Source organism: Odocoileus virginianus, chromosome 31, assembly GCF_023699985.2.
Source record: "Odocoileus virginianus isolate 20LAN1187 ecotype Illinois chromosome 31, Ovbor_1.2, whole genome shotgun sequence".
Classification (NCBI taxonomy): domain Eukaryota; kingdom Metazoa; phylum Chordata; class Mammalia; order Artiodactyla; family Cervidae; genus Odocoileus; species Odocoileus virginianus.
Genome location: NC_069704.1, coordinates 21,529,064 through 21,543,453, shown reverse-complemented (window position 1 = coordinate 21,543,453; position 14,390 = coordinate 21,529,064). Strand labels below are relative to the sequence as shown.

Below are 14,390 nucleotides of genomic sequence, written 5' to 3'. Positions count from 1 at the left end.
ATTTCATTCATCATGTAATTGAATATTTGTACTGAGAGAACTAGGTCAAAAGTTCTGATTTTTCTCAAAGTAGGGCATATGGGTTAAGGAATGATTATGTGTTTAAAGTGCTTCTTTGGGCAGGTTTGTTTTTCTGCATTCAATAACCCATCTGCAATTTCTTTGTCTAATCCAGTAATTCCCTGAAGTGCAAGGGAAGACAGAAATTCCTCAGGGTAGGTATCCAATGTTTTATGTTTGGTCAAAGTTGGGGATTAAATCAGCATGGTATAAATAATAAGTAATGACAAGCTAAGGCAAGTTTCACAATAAGTACTTTGTTTGGCAAAAGAAATTTAATAGACTTTAAAGACTGGAACCCAAGCTAGAGTGAGTGATTTAACACGAGTAAATATATGTGAATCAAAGATATAAACTCTGTCCTCCTGAGGTGTTTGTTTAAAAACCATGTTGCTTTTTTTTTTTTTTTTTTGAGTTTTAAAATGAATTTATTAAGGAATGGTCCTAGGAAGGCAACAATGTTTGATTTGTCATTAAAAAAAAAGTTCTGTTTTTTCATGCTGTATACTAAAGAGGGTACAGAGTTATGAGCTTCTGTCTATTGGAATTCTCTGATAGTGTAGCACAGAGTAGTCATTTCTGCAGTGCTAGAATAAATTTTTTTAAAAGTCTCTTCTATGCTTCTCTTCAAAAAGTGATGAACGGTAACAGGACGGCATTAAAAAGCCATTTCTTTTTTCTACTCATTCTGTAGTACTGGAGCCAGTAATTTTACCATCACAGGCTACAATTTTCACTTTATCCACTTTAATAAGTTCTGTCACCTCTCTGAATTCAACATCATTCAATACAAAAGTCCACACGTTATCGCAGAATCTGTATGTATTTAGAGAGCCCCTGAAGTTGACTCGGTTCCTGACCCTCTGTGCCAATGCTGCATTTATAGCCTTATCAAACTGAAGTAGAACTTGAAGGGCAAGTTGGAGGGTAATCTGTTGAGACTGTATAAGCTCATCGAGGCTCTCCTGAAGACTGTTTCCCAATGTGGTATTTCTATACAACTGATATGCCATGGCTTAGGAGGGAGAAATTCTTTTTTTAATTCAGGCTTGCATTGATGTCCTGGGGAATAGGCGCTTCCCGCCTCGGAGCCGACAGACGTGGCGCAGCCGGCAGTTCAGTCAAAGGTACCTACTTCCGCTTTTTTTTTTTTAATAGTTACTAATACGTAAAAGTTTGGCAACTTCTCATAAACATCCAGATTTTAAAAACCATGTAACATTGGATACGCATGGACACAGGAGTGGCTGTCCATTAGGTAAGATGAACTCCAGGCTGTCAGGCTTTCCAGGTGGCACTAGTGGTAAAGAACCTGCCTGCCAGTGCAGGAGGCTTAAGAAACATGGGTTCGATCCCTGGATTGCGAAGATCCCCTGGAGGAGGGCGTGGCAACCCTTTCCAGTATTCTTGCCTAGAGAATCCCTTGGACAGAGGAGTCTGGGGGGTTACAGTCCACGGAGTCACAAAGAGTCTGGTATGCCTGAAGCAACTTAGCATGCACACAGTCCAGGTTGTCAAGGGCCTGTTACCCTGTCTGAACCCATGGGATTGACCCCACCTGCTTTGGATACTCTCTTATCCACTTTATTCTGGTTTAGGAGGATTGCAAAGAAAAGGGGACTGAATATTAAAAGCTTCCGAGAAAAGATGGAGAAGCCAGCAGAATTCAGGCTTGAATTAAACCAGCAAGAGAAATTCACTCAGCAAGAGAAACTGAAAACATCAAGAAAAGGCAATAAAAGTATGCATGTTATTTCAGACCCTGAATACTAATTGAAAGCAAAATATGCCATATACTTTCCTACAACAAGAGTAGTTCTCCTCAGAAATATTGTGTAAACTCAATTCAATAAGTAGTTTTTCAGCATCTATTTTATGCCTAATACCAAGTTGGGCCCTGATGATGCCAAAATCAGGAAGTCCATCTCTGCCCCAAGGAAATCACAAACTAAAAGAGGAGACTAGCATATATAAATACATAAATGTAAGTGGATTTACAACTCCACAGTAAAAAGAAAAATAGCTCAATATAGGGCAGTACTTACTTTGTGCCACGTAAAAAATGAACTTAAAGTGGATTGAAAATCTAAACATAAGAGCTAAAGCTATAAAATTCTTAGAAGAAAACATAGCAGAAAATCTTAATGATTTTGGTATCTTCAATGTGATATCACAAGTACAACCAATAAAAGAAAAAATAGATAAACTGCTTCTGTCAAAATTAAAAACTTTTGTGGGGACTTCCTGGGTGGTTCAATGGCTAAGAATCTAAACTTCCAGGGCAGGGACCCTGATTCCGTCCCTGGTCAAGGAATTAGATCCCACATGCCACAACTAAGGCCTGAAACAGGTAAATAAATAAATAACTATTAAAAAAAAAAACTAAAAAAAAAAAAACACTTTTTTGCATCAAAGAAACACTCTCAACAGAGTAGAAAGAGAACACACAGAATGTGGGAAAATGTTTACAAATCACATACCTGATAAGGGATTAACATCTAGAATAGATATCCAACAATACATGAGACGACTCTACACACGGACATCACCAGATGGTCAAAACCAAAATCATATTGATTATGGTCTTTGCAGCCAAAAATGGAGAAGCTCTATATAGGCAGCAAAATCAAGACCTGGAGCTTGATCAAGATCAAATCAGATCAAGACCTGCGGCTCAGATCATGTGCTCCTTATTGAAAAATCCAGGCTTAACTTGAAAAAGGTAGGGAAAACAGCTAGGCCATTCAAGTATGACCTAAATCAAATCCCTTATGATTATACAGTGGAGGTGATGAATAAGTTCAAGGGATTAGATCTGATAGAGTGCCAGAAGAACTATGGACAGAGGTTCATAAAATACAAGAGACAGTGACCAAAATCATCCCAAAGAAAAAGAAATGCAAGAAGGCAAAGTGGTTGTCTCAGGAGGTTTTACAAATAGCTGAGAAAAGAAGAAAAGTGAAAGGCAAAGGAGAAAGAGAAAGATACACCCAAGTGAATGCAGAGTTCCAGAGAAGAGCGAGGAGAGATAATAAAGCCTTCTTAAGTTGACACCACAAAGAAATAGAGGAAAGCAATAGAATGTGGAAGACTAGAGATCTCTTCAAGAAAATGGGAGATATCAAAGACACATTTATGCAAGGATGGGCACGATAAAGGACAGAAATGGTAAGGATCTAACAGAACCAGAAGAGATTAAAAAGAAGTGGCAAGAATACATAGAAGAACTGTACAAAAAAAAATCTTAATGACCAAATAACCACAACGGTGTGTTCACTCACCGAGAGCCAGACATCCTGGAGTGCGAAGTCAGGTGGGCCTTAGGAAGCATTACGCTGAACAAAGCTAGTGGAGGTGATGGAATTCCAGCTGTGCTATTTAAAACCCTAAAATATGATGCTGTGAAAGTGCTGCTGTCAGTATGTCGGCAAATTTGGAAAACTCAACAGTGGCCACCGGACTGGAAAAGGTCAGTTTTCATTTCAACTCCAAAGAAGAACAACACCAAAACATGTTCAAACTACTGCACAATTGTACTCATTTCACATGCTATTAGTAGCAAGGTTATATTCAAAATCCTTCAAGCTAGTCTTCAGCAGGACATGAATCAAGAGCTTCTAGATGTACAAGCTGGGTTTAGAAGAGGCCGAGGAACCAGAGATCAAATTGCCAACATTTGTTGGATCATAGAGAAAACAAGGGAATTCCAGAAAAAGCATCTTCTTCTGCTTTACTGACTATGCTAAAGACTTTGACTGGATCACAACAAACTGTGGAAAATCCTTAAAGAGATAGGAATACCAGATCACCTTCCCTGTCCCCTGAGAAACCTGTATGCAGGTCAAGAAGCAAGTTAGAACCTTACATGGAACAACAGACTGGTTCAAAATTGGGAGAGGAGTACGACAAGGTCATATATTGTCAACCTGCTTATTTAACTTATATTTAGAGTACATCATGCAAAGGCCTAGCTGGATGATTCACAAGCTAGAATCAAGATTACTGGGAGAAATATCAGCAACCTCAGATATGCAGATGATACCACTTTAATGGCAGAAAGTGGAGAGGAACTAAAGAGCCTCTTGATAAGGTGAAAGAGGAGAGTGAAAAAGCTGGCTTAAAACTCAACAGTCAAAAAACTAAGATCATTGCATCCAGTCCCATCACTTCATGAGAAATGAAAGGGGAAAAAGTGGAAACAGTGGCAGATTTTATTTTCTTGGGCTTCAAAATCACTGCAGGTGGTGACTGCAGTCATGAAATTAAAAGATGCTTGCTCCTTGGAAGAAAAGCTATGAAAAACCTAGACAGCAGAGTTAAAAAGCAGAGACATCACTTTGCCAGCAAAGGTCTATCTAGTCAAAGCTATGGTTTTTTCAGTAGTCATGTATGGATGTAAGAGTTGGACCATAAAGAAGGTTGAGTGCAGAAGAATTGATGCCTTTGAATTGTGGTGCTGGAGAAGACTCTTGAGAGTCCCTTGAACTGGAAAGAGATCAAACTAGTCAATCCTAAAGGAAATGAACCCTGAATATTCATTGGAAAGACTGGTGCTGAAGCTGAAGCTCCAATACTTTGGCTACTCAACGGAAAGATCCGACTCATTGGAAAAGACCCTGATACTGGGAATGATTGAAAGCAAAAGGAGAAGGGAGAGGCATAGGATGAGATGGTTAGAGAGCATCATCAACTCAACGGACGTGAGTTTGTGCGAACTCTGGTAGATAGTGAAGGGCAGGAAAGCCTGGTGTGCTGCAATCCATGGGATTGCAATGAGTGGGACACAACTGAGAAACTGAACAGCAAGAACAACTCAACAGCAATTAAACAAACAACCCAATTAAGAAGCAAGTAAAGAATTTGAATTGACATTTCTCCAAAGAAGTTATGTAGATGACCATCAACACATGACACGATGTTCAATACCTTTAGTTATTAGGAAAATACAATCATATCAACAATGAACTATCACTTTACACTTTTTAGGATAGCTATAGTAAAAAGATGATAATAAGTATTGGTGATGATGTGGAGAAATTAGAATAGTCACAAACTGCTGGTAGAATTATAAAATAATGCAGCTGCTGTGGAAAACAACTTTGCAGTGCCTCAAACAGCTAAACATACAGTTACAATATGATCCAGCCCTCCACCCCCAGGTACATATCCACGGGAAATGAAAATATATGTCTACACAAACACTTATACACAAATGTTCCTAGCAGCAACCCTTAAGTGGAAACAACTCAGGTGCCCATCAACTGATGAATGGATAAACAAAATATGGAATATTCTTACAATAGAATAGTATTCAGGAATGAAGTTCTGGCACATGCTACAATATGGATGAAGACATTATACCAAGAGAAATAACCTCAGTTACAAAAGACCATGTATTATACGGTTTCACTTACACAAAATGTCTAGAAGAGGCAAATCTAGAGACAGAATAGAGATTGGAGGTTACTGGGGCTGGGGTGAAAGGGTAAGTTGAGGGGTGATGGTTAAGAAATGTAGGTTTCTCTTTGACGTAATAAAGGTGTTTTATTTTTTTCTTTCTTTTTTTTTTTAAAATAAAGGTGTTTTAAAGTTGATTGTGATGATGGATGCATGATTCTGTGAATATAATAAAATCAATTCAGTTTTACACTTTAAATGGATAAATTATATAGTATGTGAATACTCTCAATAAAGCTGTTATAAAATGATTAACACATTTGCTTTTTCACACATTTTGTTGTGGCAGGTGCCTTAATAGAGCCTGGTTCCAAGTATAAAGGGACAGCAGCGGAAGGATGTGACTGTCCAACCTAAGAGGACAGGGGAGGTTTCACAGGGGAGGTGATTCACCAGACACACCCACAAACAAGAGAAAGACTTTTTTTTATTTTGGCAGAAAAGCATATACAAAGGCCTGGAAACATGGCGAAACCTAGTATGGCTGAAAAATAGGGGCAAGAGGGACAAAGAAGGGGATGAAAGTACAGATTGTGGGGGATCCAGCTAGTGGAGTTAGGGAGATTGGCCTTTATCCTGTAGGAAATGGGATCTAGAAAGATCCTCTGGCATCAGATGGAGGATGAATCTGAGAGAATTGTGTATTTACTACTTCCTGCATTGTCCCACTGCAGTTAGTACAAGACACAATAAAATACATTTGTTTTTATAAGTGTTTATATGCCAGTTGGGCTTTCTTGGTGGCTCAGACGGTAAAGAATCTGACTGTGATGCAGGAGACCCAGGTTCCATCCCTGGGTCGGGAAGATAAATGTCAGTTTGTGACATTCTTGGGGAAAGAAAGGGTCTTTTTGATCTTGGCATCCCTCAGCCCAGCCTGGTGCAAGGCATAAAGTAAGTGCTGGGAAAATACTATTGAACTGCTATTTATATGAAGATTCTAGAAAATATTACTTGGGTTATTACCTTAAAAATTACATGGGAAATTTTGTACGGCTTCTGTATTTTATTCACAAATGATATTAGGTGTAAAAAAACAACCTCAGATGCCAGTTAAGAGACGACTTCTCAGTAGATGAGAGAATAGAGGTCTGAACTAGACCAATGGCTACAGGGATGAAGAAAATGGACTAACTTGAGAACTCTTTAGGAAGTAGAGTAGGTAACCCCCCGGGGAAAAATAGAAGTGGGCACAAGAAAGAGGCTTCTTGGCTCACTCCTAGAAACTAGTTGGGTATTATTGATATGACTGCAGAGTTAGTATGTGTCAGGGGCAGAAGGCACACAGGATTAAGCAGGTGAGAGAAGTGGGCTTAGCAAGAGGTGGGGACAGGAAAGTCAGAGTTGCATATTTGCAGTTTTAGGTGTCTGAGGAGCAAATAGATGCGAAACCTATGAGAATGGACTAGATGAGTTAATTCGGGGGCTGTGACCCAAAAAGCTTGCTTTAAAAAGCCCTGCACTATACCAATTTTAAGGGCAAGATCTGTTTCACAATAAGGTGCATAAAGTTACTACTGTACTGTACACTTAAAAATGACTAATACAGTAAATTTTATGTTACATATATTTTTTACATGTATTTTTTTAACCACAATAAAACAGTAAGAAATGAAAACATTTAGCTTCAATGTGAAAATAATATATGCTCATCATTGCAAAATTAAAACCATACATAAACTTTTTAAACCATAAATAGTCCACTATACATAAGTAAAATGCCAGCCACAGATGTAATTTAAAACTTTCTTGCAGCCACTTTAAAAAGAGATAGAAACATGTGAAATTAATTTTAATAAATTTTCATTTTAAATAATATATCAAAATGTTATTGTTTTGATATGTAATCAGCAGAAAGGGTTAGTAAAGAGTTATTTTACATTTTCTTTTTTCACTAAAACTTCAAAATCCAGTGTGTGTCTTATAGCACATTTCAACTCAGACTAGCCACATTCAAGGGTTCAGTAGCCACATGTAGTTAGTGGCCACTGTACTGAATAGTACAGATTTTGGCTATAAAAGATCCTTGTAATTCCATTCTCAAGATAGCAAGTATTAATTACAACATTTTTATATTTCAAGTTATTAAACTACGTAGTCTTCTGTATTATCGTTTTGCTTCATAACTAAAAATAAACCAATATAAATTTTTTTAATGTTTTTTCAAGGGGAAGAAGTGGAGACTGTGTAAAAAACTATTCTTTCAGGAGAACTTAGCTGCAAAGTATAAGAGAAAGGGTGGTTAACTAAGATGATACAGGAAGAGAGGGAGTGTTGTTTTCTAATGTTTAATAAAAGACACTGAAGTGTATTTGTAGACCAAGGAAAGGAGACAAAAAGACAGCCCAAGACAGAAAATAAAGGAAAAGGTGTGTTAAAAAATTTAGAGTAGTCTATCATTATGCCATTATTTGACCTTTTTATCACAAATTGAATTCCCATATGTATTGTATTTGGATCCAGATTTGCTATTCTGAGGGGCTTCCCTGCTGGCTCAGATAGTAAAGAATCCACCTACAGTTCAGGAGACTTGGGTTTGATCCCTGGGTCAGAAAAAATCCCCTGGGGAAAAAAAAAGAAAAATCCCCTGGAGAAGGGAATGGTCCATGGGGTTGCAATGAGTCGCTTTCCTATTCCAGTTCACTGTTCTATCTATTCATGGGCTGATATCATTCTGTTGTAATTACTGAGACCTTATAAATATGCTTTAATATCTGGTAAGACCACTGCTTTCACCTCATTGTCCCCCTTCTTCTTAAGATTTTATTCCATTGGTTATTCTGGTTTGTTCCTTTTTTCATATAAATTTTGAAATCAGCTTGTCTATTCCAAAAGTAATCTTTATTTTAAAAAATTATTTATTTATGTTGGCTTCACTGAGTTCTTGTTGTGTGGGCTTTCTCTAGTTGCAGTAAGCTTGGGTGGGCTTCTCATTGCGGTGGCCCCTCATTGCAGTGGCTTCTCTTATTCCACAGCCTGGGCTGTCGGGCACACCAGCTAAGTAGTTATGGTGTATGGGCTTAGTTGTCCTTCGTCAGGTGGGATATTCCTGGTCCAAGGATCAAACATGTGTCCCCTGGATTGGAAGGCAGATTCCTAACCACTGGACCACCAGGGAAGTCCAAAAAAAAAAAAAAAAATCTTGAGGATATTTTTATAGAGAAGAATTAACTCTTGGTCAATTCAATTCACATGTGCTCTTTCCTTCTGTTCTCAAACTAAACTATATTTCAGCCTTACTTTTAAAGTACTCACAACAGCAGGAAATTAATAACGAAGATAGATGGCCAATATTTGAAGCAGAAAAACAGAAAGAGTAGAGTCACAGAAGTCAGAGGAGAATGATCCAAGACAGTGGCAGTGATAGAGAATTCAAAATGCTTAGATAGAATGAATGATACATAAACAGAAAAGTTTGTATGGATTTGACTACAAGGAAGTGCCGGGGAGCAAAATTTGCCACCCCCAAAGGTCCCTTTAGCATGCTGATTATTCTAGCTAAAATAATCAAGGCCCACAAGACTCAGGGAGAAAGTTTAACCATCTCCCTAACTGCCTGAAATAATTTAAGTGGAGGGCTTGTCCCCAGAATAGAGCTGTCACCAGAGATACCTGCACAGAATACAGTTTAGGTGTGGTGGCTGGAACTCTAGGCAGCGCCTAGAGGTCAGAGTTCACTCTGTGTCCCATTGTCTCTGCAGGGTTAGAGTTAGCCCAGCAAACATTTGTTTACCAAACATTTGTTTTTCTATCTCTGGGTTGCCTTCCTTCCCTCTGAAGTCCCAAACCACTACCGCAACATCCGCTTTTGTGTCTAGCTGATGATGGTATTTGTGTGAGGGTTTCGACAGTTTTGGTGAGTTACTCAGTTTTCCTGGATCTCTCCCATGTGTACATGTTATTAAATTTTTTGTTCAATTCTTTTTCTCCACTTAACTTGTCTCACATCAATTTAATTCTTAGACCGGCCAGAAGAAACTATTTCTTTCAGAAATTTCTTTCAGATAGAAATAATTGGTAACCTTGACAAGAAGAGCTTCCATGGAGTTGTAGGGACAAAGGCCCAATTTTTGGGTGCTGAGGAAAGATTGGGAGACCAAATGAATCAGGTGTGTGTGTTCATTGCAAAGCAACAGAGAGCTACTGGGCGTTAGATGGTAGCTGCAAAACTGGGTGGGGAGCATTTTAATGAAGAAGATGTGAAAACGTTCATAGCCTGAGAGAAGGTAAGTAGCAGAGAACAGGAGGTTAAAAATAGAAGGAAAGGAAGATGGAGCAAAAGATGAGGAGGTGTGACTCAGGGCACAGGTGGAGGATGAATCTTGGATCTGAGGTCATTTTAAAAAGAAAGAGAATGTCAGCGTGTTTGCAAGTGTGGGATGGAGAACCGATTGGATCTATTTTCTCTGTCAGGTAGGACTCAGGTCAAATGCAAGATGCTGAGGGACACTAAGTGATCAGGAAAAACGTGACTCTCATTTGTAGTAACACCATTTGCTTGGTTATACTCCTCGGTGCTTGCATCCAAATGCAGGGTCAGCTGCAGACTGACTCAAAGTTAGGGGACTGTAGGATAAGGAGGTAAGGGCATAGTGGATACAGACGGAAAAGAAGTTGATGTCATCGGTCACAGGATCTGGGGTGATCAATGAGGTAAGGAAAGGAACAAGGGGCAGGAACATGAGGACATAGATAATTGGCAAGGACAGAAAGGAAATGTCACAGGGCATGTGAGCTCCAGATCAGTGCTGGGACGTGATAAGGTGTTATGGACTGAATGTTTGCATTTGCTCCCAACCCCCCCAAATTCGCTGAAATCCTAATCCTAACGTGATGGAATTAGGAAGTAGGGCCTTTGGGAAGTGACTAGGTCTTGAGGATGAAGCCCTCACGAATGGGATTGACCTTCTTATAAAAGAGATCCTAGAGAGCCCCCTCTCCCCTTCCATCATGTGAGGGTTCTGTGTGGAGATGTCTGTCTATGAACCAGGAAGTGAGCCCTCTCCGGCCAAGAAATCTGTGGGCACCTTGATCATGGACTTTCAGTTTCCAGGATCATGAGAAAAAATTCCATTTTTAATAAGCTGCCCAGTTTATGGCTGCTTAGTCCATAGCAGCCCACATGGGCTAAGACATGGTGCAAGGAATGTGAAATGCTAGGGGGCTGTTTGGAGAGTAAACTTAAGACTTTATAGTTTCAAAAGGGCAACTATTCCTAAGAACTGATCATCCCTAGGATTTTTAGCTATGGGGCCAGCTAAATGAATTGAAATGGAAATAACTATATCTGGAATTAAGGAACTATAAGAACAAGCTTCTCAATTGACCTGTGAACCCTGGAATCATCCAGATGTTGGCAGTTAGAGTGAAGAGACGTACTGAGAGTCACATGTCACAATTTTGATGAATCTGAAAGAAGCCACAGAACACTGAAATGCTTTTCAAACATTAAAAAAATAAATACAAATATAGTGTGCACTCAAATACATGTGCATGACTGGAATAAAACAAGAGTTTTGCAAAAATAATTTTATTTGCTAATTTCCATACTTTGGTAAATACAAAGTATGAAAACTATATCCCAAAGGACATTTAAAAGAGTGTTCCTTTTGCACATGCATGCATGCTAAGTCACTTCAATCGTGTCTGACTCTTTGCAAGCCAATGGACTGTAGACTGCCAGAGCCCCAGAATCCATGGGATTCTCCAGGCAAGAATACTGGAGTGGGTTGCCATGTCCTCCTCCAGGGGATTTTCCTGGCCCTGGATTGAATCTGGGATTCTTACGTCTCCTGCATTGGCAGGTATGTTCTTTACCACTATCGCCACCTGGGAAACCCTGCTCATGCACGGAATCCCCAAAGTCTCCAAAAAAATTTCGTCACTTTGGGACTTCCCTGGTGGTCCAGTGGTTAAGACTCCAGGCTTGCAATGCAGGGGGCCCTGGGTTTGATCCTGGTCAGAGAACTGGATCCCACCTGATGCAACTACTATATGCTGCAATGAAGATGAATATCAGACCTGGAAACAGCCAAATAAATAAACAAATGAAAATGAATATTGAAAAAAAGAAGACAAAACATCTTCCTTATTTTTATAGCTTTCCTTCAATCAATCATTTGTAAGATGAACTAATATGAGAAATTTCCATTTTAAAATTTCTCTTCACATTCTAACGAATGCCCTTGGTTAATTGCCACCGCATTTAGGCACGGGGAGGTACGCTGTTTGCATGTATTAGGAGGTGGGTACACACAGGATGTCTGGGACAGGGGAGATTTACATCTGAGAGAGCCCTCCCCAGACCCAGTCGTCTCTCCTGCTTATGTTTCCAGTGTGAGCTGGAAATACTGTTCTGACAGAACATAGCTGCAGAAGCAGAAGCAGCTGCTTTTCCTTTTTCCTTCTATAGTCTGGTAGTTTGAATGTATTTTGAAACAGTAGACCCATGACATACCCTGCAAAATATGTACAACAAAGATGAGCTAATTAAATAATGAAATGGGATAACGATAATAATGTAGAATCATACTTTTTAACATTAAAATAGAGTATCAAGGGCCAGGAGGGATGACATTCATGGCAAGAGGTAGGGAAGGGAAGGATGAGATGAGTGTTGGACTTCAGAAATGGTTTTCCTTTCACCAAAATTGTAAAGAAAGCCTGGTGCTTTTGGGCAGTGGTCTCACCCAGCTGGGGAAAAAAAGCGTGTAGGCACACACCCCCGTATTTCAACACTGTCTTTCTTAGAGGTCACCTTGTGCAACTGCAGGACAGTTTCCTGGAAGGAGAAACAGTGGCTCAGAGGGAGGAGCAGGCAAGACACCATCCTTCGCTGTAGATTCTGCCTGTCATTAGTTCCTGGAAGCAGGAGGAGTTCCAGACACTGCTGACTGTGGAGGAACAAAAGCGAAGGCTGTCTCCGGGCCACAGGGAATTGAATCCAATCCCAGCTGAGCCAATACTAATATTGGCCAACACTCTTTTTTCTAACGATGACTGTGTTTTTCTGAAGGCTGCAGCGACATCTAATGAGGGATGACCAGAGACTTGTCTTTTGTTCTATGTAGACAACACCATTGACCCAGTTTAGCTTCAGCAAGTGCTTACACAAACAGCATAAGTAGGTCTAGACCGCTTGTTAATGTGGCAGGAACAGCCTGTCTACTTGCCAAGGTGGGCTAGTTCTCTGACGCTGCAGTTACGTTCACAGAGGTAGCAGAAGAGTTAAAATAGATTTGTTTGAGCTTTTTCTTCTTTAAGTGATAAGCAGAGGAGGAAAGTTGGATGGTTTACATTTATAGACCAATCTGATTGAAAAAACCTAAAAGTTTGATAGCACAGTATGCTTACAAGCTTCTGATTTGCTTATATACTGCTTTTTATAATTTAATTTCTCTCAATTAAAGGGAAAAGCTTTTTCCAAAAAAATTTATTTATTTTATTTTTGGTTGCACTGGGTCTTCAATGCTGCATTCAGGCTCTCTCTAGTTTCAGAGATTGGGGGCTATTCTCTGGTTGCTGTATGTGGGGCTTCTCATTGTGGCAGCTTCTCCTGTTGTAGGGCCTGGGCCTGAGGCACGCAGGCTTCGGCAGTTGTGGCATATGGGTTTAGTGGCTCCACGGCATGGGAAAAGCTTTTTGATAATCAAAGATCACAGTGTAGTCACTGGGAGTTTCTAAGAGCCGTCCTTTGTCCTTTTAGCATCCTGTTGACATCCTTGAAAACATCTTAGCTTCCTGGCAGCAACAGGTATTCCAGGTATCCTGTGAGTTTTCTGTGCCCTGAGACATGCACTCAGCTATTCTCCAAGATGCCCTGGATTCTCCTAGGGGAGAACAGAATTGGAAACACAGGATGGGTGTTCAGGGTATACATGAGATATGGTAGGCAGAAACACTATAGTGGATGCTGGAGACAATTTTTTAGCAGGAGGAATGTTTCTGTGAGTTCACACTGACTTTTCCACTTTGAGTTTAGATATGTTTTTCTCTGCTGCACATGTAAAAAATTCCTCAGGCAAACTATAATTGTATTACATGTCTTTCCCTATCATTATTGGGTGGTCAACTTATTGAAACATGTGATAAATAAGATACTTAACAACAAAGCATTTTTTTTTTTTTTTTTTTTTTTTTACAACAAAGCATTTTTATGGGGCTTTCCTAGTAGTCCAGTGGTTAAGACACTGCCTTCCAACACGGGGAATCCAAGTTCAATCCCTGATTGGGGAAGTAAGGTCCCACGTGCTATGGGGTTTGGCCAAAATTGTTTTAAAAGAAGAAATATATATATTTTTAAAAGCATGCTATTTAACAAATTAGTATAAATCATTCATTTCCTTTACTATGTTAAAACCATTTTCTTAGGTCCTGCCCTTTATTTACTAACTAGACCAGTTAACCGACATTTCTCACCATTGTAGTATGATGCTGGCCCTTATAACTAGGAGGCAGGGGGAGATCTGAATTGTTTTCAGTCCTCATGATTCTAGTCCCTATTCTCTAGTCCCATTTCTTCTCTTCTCTCATAGATGGGCCTGGTTATTTGGTTTTCTAAAAGTTTTACTGAGATATTTCAGTTCAGTTCAGTCACTCAGTCGTGTCTGACTCTTTGTGACCCCATGAACTGCAGCACACCAGGCCTCCCTGTCCATCACCAATTCCAGAGTTTACTCTGTTGGAGCCACGAGTTCTGGGAAACAAACTCACTCAGAAGGACAATGCAGAGAGTGGAGTGCAGTTTATTACACCGGTGGGCCCAAGGCAGAGTCTCCTCTTAGCCAAGGACCCCGACCAGTTTTTGTGAAAACCTTATATACCCTAAGTGTACTTGCTCAAATCCACCCCCCCAAATTCCATTGAAACTAGTC

The 14,390-nt window shown here is 39.7% G+C and overlaps 1 pseudogene; it reads right to left on the bottom strand.

The window, feature by feature from the left end:
• Positions 1-726: 726 nt before the first annotated feature.
• On the bottom strand, positions 727-1,186 carry LOC110139159 (transcription initiation factor IIA subunit 2 pseudogene; annotated as a pseudogene).
• Positions 1,187-14,390: the final 13,204 nt, after the last annotated feature.